Here is a 5,502-nt window from a genome sequence, read left to right as displayed (position 1 = left end):
ATTTAGCTTGTGGGTATTGCTAATTGTTAGTTTAAATGTTATTTAGAAGTGATTTCAATCAGTAAGTGTGGTTCAATTTAAAGAATTGTAGTTGCGAATGCAGTTCTACCTTTGTGTTTTTGGCTTGCTCGAGAGAGAGGTTTTAAAACCAAGATTACTAAATTGATGGTATGTGGGTATTGGGTTGTCATGGCTTTAGCTCGAGAGAGTGAATCCTAAACCCTTTTTCACACATTCAGCTCGAGAGAGTGAATGGACTAAATCTTAGGCTATTCTTATTTGCATGCTTGTTGGTGTTCGAGAGAAACCAACTTGATTCGGGGTAAATTGTTCGAGAGAAAGTTTATCCCCTTTAAAGTCTAGCTTATTCACTAATTTACAGGTATTTACTAACAGTTACAATCACCCATTTGTCTTCCTTAGCCTATAATCCAATCACATCCCAAGAACCCGTCTCATTAGTGTCATTCTCGCATTATTTGCTGCTGTTTTATGTGAGAGTTAAAACCAAAACCCCCTTATTTGACATTTGCGTCACCCCTTAACTTGAATTATATTTTTAATCGTAAATGTCTATTCCTATGATTGACTTGAGCATATTCGTACTTTCCTATTGAATCTTAAACACGTATCACTCCCTATGGGATTCGACCCCAACTCATTCAGTTGGGTTATATACTGACTAACGATTGTTGACTCTTAGAACTGGATTAAGTGTCTTTGATAGCATTATTCGATCAAAATGGCACCGCTACCGGGAGTGGTGTTGCTTAAGATTCTTTAGTTAAGTTGAATTTTGTTCTTGTTAGTTATAGTTGAATCTACTTACTTTTAGTTTTGGTTTGTTTGTTTGTGTTTTGAAACAGAGAGTATGAGTGTGAACGGAAGCAATGGTAGCCAAGTGGGCCACCAAGATGACATCGAAAACCTCAACGATGTCAATGAGCCTAATGCTAATGACCCTCATCTTATGGGTGGAATTGGTGCCATTTGCTTGCCTCCGGCGGATGGGAATGTTGTGTTCCATACTACAAGTACCATATTGCAGCTCTTGCAATTGAAAGGGTTGTTTGGTGGATTGGCTCATGAGGATCCCCATGAGCACATAAGAAATTTTGTTGATGTTTGCGGGCCGTTCTCCTTCAAGAATATATCCCAAGAGTCGGTTCGATTGAGGTTGTTCCCATTCTCTTTAATGGGAAAAACATGTTAATGGGTGGCTGAATTGCCATGAGAATCAATCACTTAGTGGGAGGAGCTTGTCACCGCATTTCAAGTGCAATTTTTCCCTCATTCAAAGATGATGACACTTCGGGACAACATCCAAAGCTTCATGAGACTTGGCTACGATTCAAGAAGTTGGTGTTGCAATTCCCAACTCATGGTTTGACTGACAATGTTTTGCTGCAGTATTTTTACCGAAGCCTTGATTCAATGAACAAGGGAGTAGATGACCAACTTTCTCCGAGAGGTTTGATGCAACAACCTTACGTTATAGCAGCCCAACTTTTGGATGGTATGACCACAATTAATCGGGCTCGCTACACTCGCGAAGATCAGGTCTCCTCTCTCAGGTTTAAATTGACCAAGGAGCAGCTAGAGAAAGACCAAGAGAAGGACCAGACCATGGCAAAGATCATGACACAACTTGACATTTTGTCCAAAAATGTCATGGGAGCTGGTGCTCGAAGTGTCAATGTCGTGGGTGTCGGGTGTGTTAATCCTAATGAGGCCAAGTTTGAGGCTTTGTACAACGAAGAGGTGAACTTCCTAGCCAACCAAGAAGGTGATTTTCGTTCAAACTACCCGAGTCAGGGTGATAACCAAGGTTGGAAAACGGATGAAGATTGGAAAGATCGTGATAGAGAGTGGAGAGATCGTAACCCCACTTGGAAAGAGAGAGACGTGGAGAAGGATAGATATGTTCCTCCCTACGAGCGCCAAAAGCCAAAGGATTTTGAGGGTGGTCGGTCTGAGGATATGTTGTCTCATATTCTCAACAAGGTTGAGGGGTCAGACAAAATTTTGAAAGAGATGAAGGAAGATGTGTCGACCCTTAGCCAGACGGTTACCTCTCATTCCATCTCGATCAAACAGTTGGAGACCCAAATGGGTCATATCTCATCTCATTTAAACCCGAGACAACAAGGGGGATTGCCTAGTAACACTATGGTCAACCCTAAGAATGAAGTTTGAGTGAGGATTTGCGTCGTGTCACGACGTTAACTAAGGTGCTGCTTGGGAGGCAACCCAAGTTTTTATTTGCTTTCTTTTTTATTTAGAAATAATGATATGTTGATTGTGCAGGTTAAAGTGTGGAATGTGTTTGAAAGGTGAAGATTGGTGAGAAAAAAGTCCAGTCGGTGACTCGCCGAAGAGGTCAGCGAGCCCGACTTGGACCGCCGTTGGACTCAAGGAATTTTGAAATTAGAGTCTGTAAAACTCTACGAGTCCAGGAGCAAATCGGTCTGTCACCGAACGGGTCGGCGATAGCAATTTTATCCACCGTTTGGACCCCCACATTAAGTAGAGGCCCTGTAAAACTCGGCGAGGTAAGTGCCCATTTGGCGTGTCTCCGAGTGGGTCGATGAGTAAGACTAAGTCGCCGAATGGGTGAGAACTGGACGGTTTTAAAGGCCAAAAGTTCAAAATCTCTCACTTTCCCTCAATTTTCAACTGGCCAAACTCACACCCTCACTTTATTTTTGCTGTTGTTCTTGTGTTTTTATAGCGTATTAGTCGTCGATTGTGTGTTCGGAGTTGGATTCTTTGCCGCCTAGCTTTTCAAACTCTTTAATTGGCATAAAAGGTTGGTTTATCAAACTTTGAATTCATTTTCGCGATTTTACTCATTTGCAATTGATCTCATCTTAGTGATGTGTGTTGGGCCTCTCTGAGTTTATTATTTTTGGTGCTAGTGTGCTTGTATGCCGATTTTAATTTGAATATCGTGCCTAAAATGCATATATTGTTGATTTTCCGATATTTTGTGCCTTAAAATTGATTAAAATTGTTGGGTTGTTCTAAAATGTTGTTGGGTCTAGTCGGGTGAAGTCTAAGTAACCCGCATTTGTGCCAAATGATGTAATTTGCCCAATGATGGAGAGGTTGACGACATTCTTAAGGGCAAAAGTCATCAAATGGCCAAATTTGGCCAAACCGGGAGAAGTCTGAGTATCTCGGGGGAATGAGTGTAATGGGTCTAAGTTTAATTAAATAAGTGCATATTTTGATTTTGTTTTCGGGGGCTGCGGGGTTGAATTTGGAAGACATGGTTAAGAGTAGGCACGTAGGGTCGTTTGGCGAGCTGTGTCGAGCTTGCCGAACCACTCGGCGGTTCACCGAATCCCTCTTGATCGCCTTTAATTTCATGCTTGGTTGAGTTTGGGGTTTGTAACTTTTGGTGAGAAGCTTGAGTTCGCCAAGTGCACTCGACGACTTGCTAAAAGTCCTTCTTGATCTCTTTTTCTGCGCCCCTAACCCCCTAAAATGCACTATAACTTTCGGCAGACTAGTCCTTGCTCGCCGAATGTTGTCGGGGATTCACCGAAAGGCCCATCCCATTGCCGACATGCCAATTTTTCAGGGAAATTTTGAATCAATCCTTTCGACGAGCCCGATCTGGCTTGCCAAAGCGATTCGGCAACTGGTTCAGCGAGTCTGTCTGCAACAAATTTTTCTGCACATTTGCTTGAACTGTTTCTCACTTTCTACAATGTGTTTGCAGATATGGTTAGACCTAAAGTAGCTAGTAGAGACATGTCGTCCCGCAAGAGGGCCAAGGGAATAAAAATCAACGAGGATACAACTGCATCCACGCTAAGTCTACCAAATTTCCCACAACGGGTGGGAAGGAAAAAGGAAATGGCAATGCACTTGCGTCACCGGAGGCTAACTCCGATAGTGACGGCATCTATGCCACTCACCTCACCACTTCTGAGAGTGAGCACCAGGATCCTCAGGCTACCACTTTTGAGCTTGAGGATGATGAGCTAGTAGCAGCCTAGAAAGCGGAGCTGCGATCCAAAAGGATAAATGATCTGTCTAGGATCAGGAATCCCCAGGCCACTACTACTCTTCCTGCTCCCGCACAGGCTGTGGTCCTAGCACCACTGGTACAGGGTCCTCCTTCCCGATCTATGAACAGGCTGAAGACTGAGGGATTGAGGACCATCATAGATGAGAAGAGACTGTCTACTGATTGTGTCATCGACAGGTATCCTAAGATCATGAGTTGTCTGAGGGCACACAAATTCCAGCTATTCACGAAGCCCCGTGGCCCAAACATTCCAAGTTGGGTTAGAGAATTCTACAGTGCTTACAGTGCCTTGATACCACAAGGGAAGAAGCCGACAACCAAATTCAAGCCGGATGACTATGTGGTTATCAGAGGTAAAAAGGTACAGTGTGATTATGCTGCCATCAATGCAGTCTTAGAATGTACAACGAGACTTGATGATGACTGTCAATACAAAATCAGGACAAAGACGCTGGAAAACATGAAAAAATGACTGGCTCCTCTGATATCAAACGGTACTCCCAAGTGGCTTGAGGTTGGTGCAGCCATTGAAAAGAAGGACCTCAATGTAGCAGCGATGTATTGGTTTGGTTTCATCAGCAGTACCATCATGCCATCCCATAACGAGTCAATTCTCCACCACGCCAAAATAGCCTGTCTTTGGTGCATCATTAATGGGACATGGCTGAACCTGTGGATGATTATTGCACAAGAGATGCTTATAAGGGGCAAGCAGCTCTAGACTTCCCTTCCCTTTCCGGTGTTGAACACCGAGTTGTGTAGACGAGCTCGGGTTCCTAGATATGAGAAGAAGGATGTGGAAGTGATTTCCATATCTTCTACTAACATCCACAGAATTGAGGCAAAGTATTTGAAGGATGAGGCAGAGAAGAAGAAGGCAACCCCGGTTGTTGATGTTTAGACACTACCTGCAGAGGCAATATTGCCTACTCCATCCCCTAGGCATTCAGGTACATCTAGTGCTGCCCCTTCTGTTACGCCTAGTACCTTTACTGCTCTCTTGCCTCCCAGATCTTGTACTGTTGTTGCTGCTGCTCGGTCTCCACTCACCCAGGTTGCAATGCTTTGGATGGGGCAACTAGCTCATTCTACTGATCGATGTGCCACTAGACTTGAGGCCTCCATTCTTGGCATGATTGAGATGACCCTTGCTGATACTGTGACACCCTTGAGTGTGGATATTGATGCCCTTGTGGCAAGGATAACGGTGTGCGAGCGTGGCTAAAGGGCTAGTGAGGAAGTGACTGCCCTAAAGGACTCTATTGCTGCGCTGAGGAGAGATGTGGATTAGCTGAAGTCCACCGATATGTCTATGATTTTCGGTACGGTGGAGATCCCAGAAGTGCCAGTTGAGCCAGATATGCCTCCGGCTACCACCAGAGATGATGTTCGAGCTGAGGAGGTAGTTGATCCCGAGTCTGAGGCTGAGACGGATGAGGAGATGCTTGGGGTTGCTAAAGAGG

The sequence above is a fragment of the Solanum tuberosum genome, unplaced genomic scaffold (genome assembly GCF_000226075.1).
Source record: "Solanum tuberosum cultivar DM 1-3 516 R44 unplaced genomic scaffold, SolTub_3.0 scf00467, whole genome shotgun sequence".
Lineage (NCBI taxonomy): Eukaryota > Viridiplantae > Streptophyta > Magnoliopsida > Solanales > Solanaceae > Solanum > Solanum tuberosum.
This window is presented reverse-complemented; position numbering follows the sequence as displayed.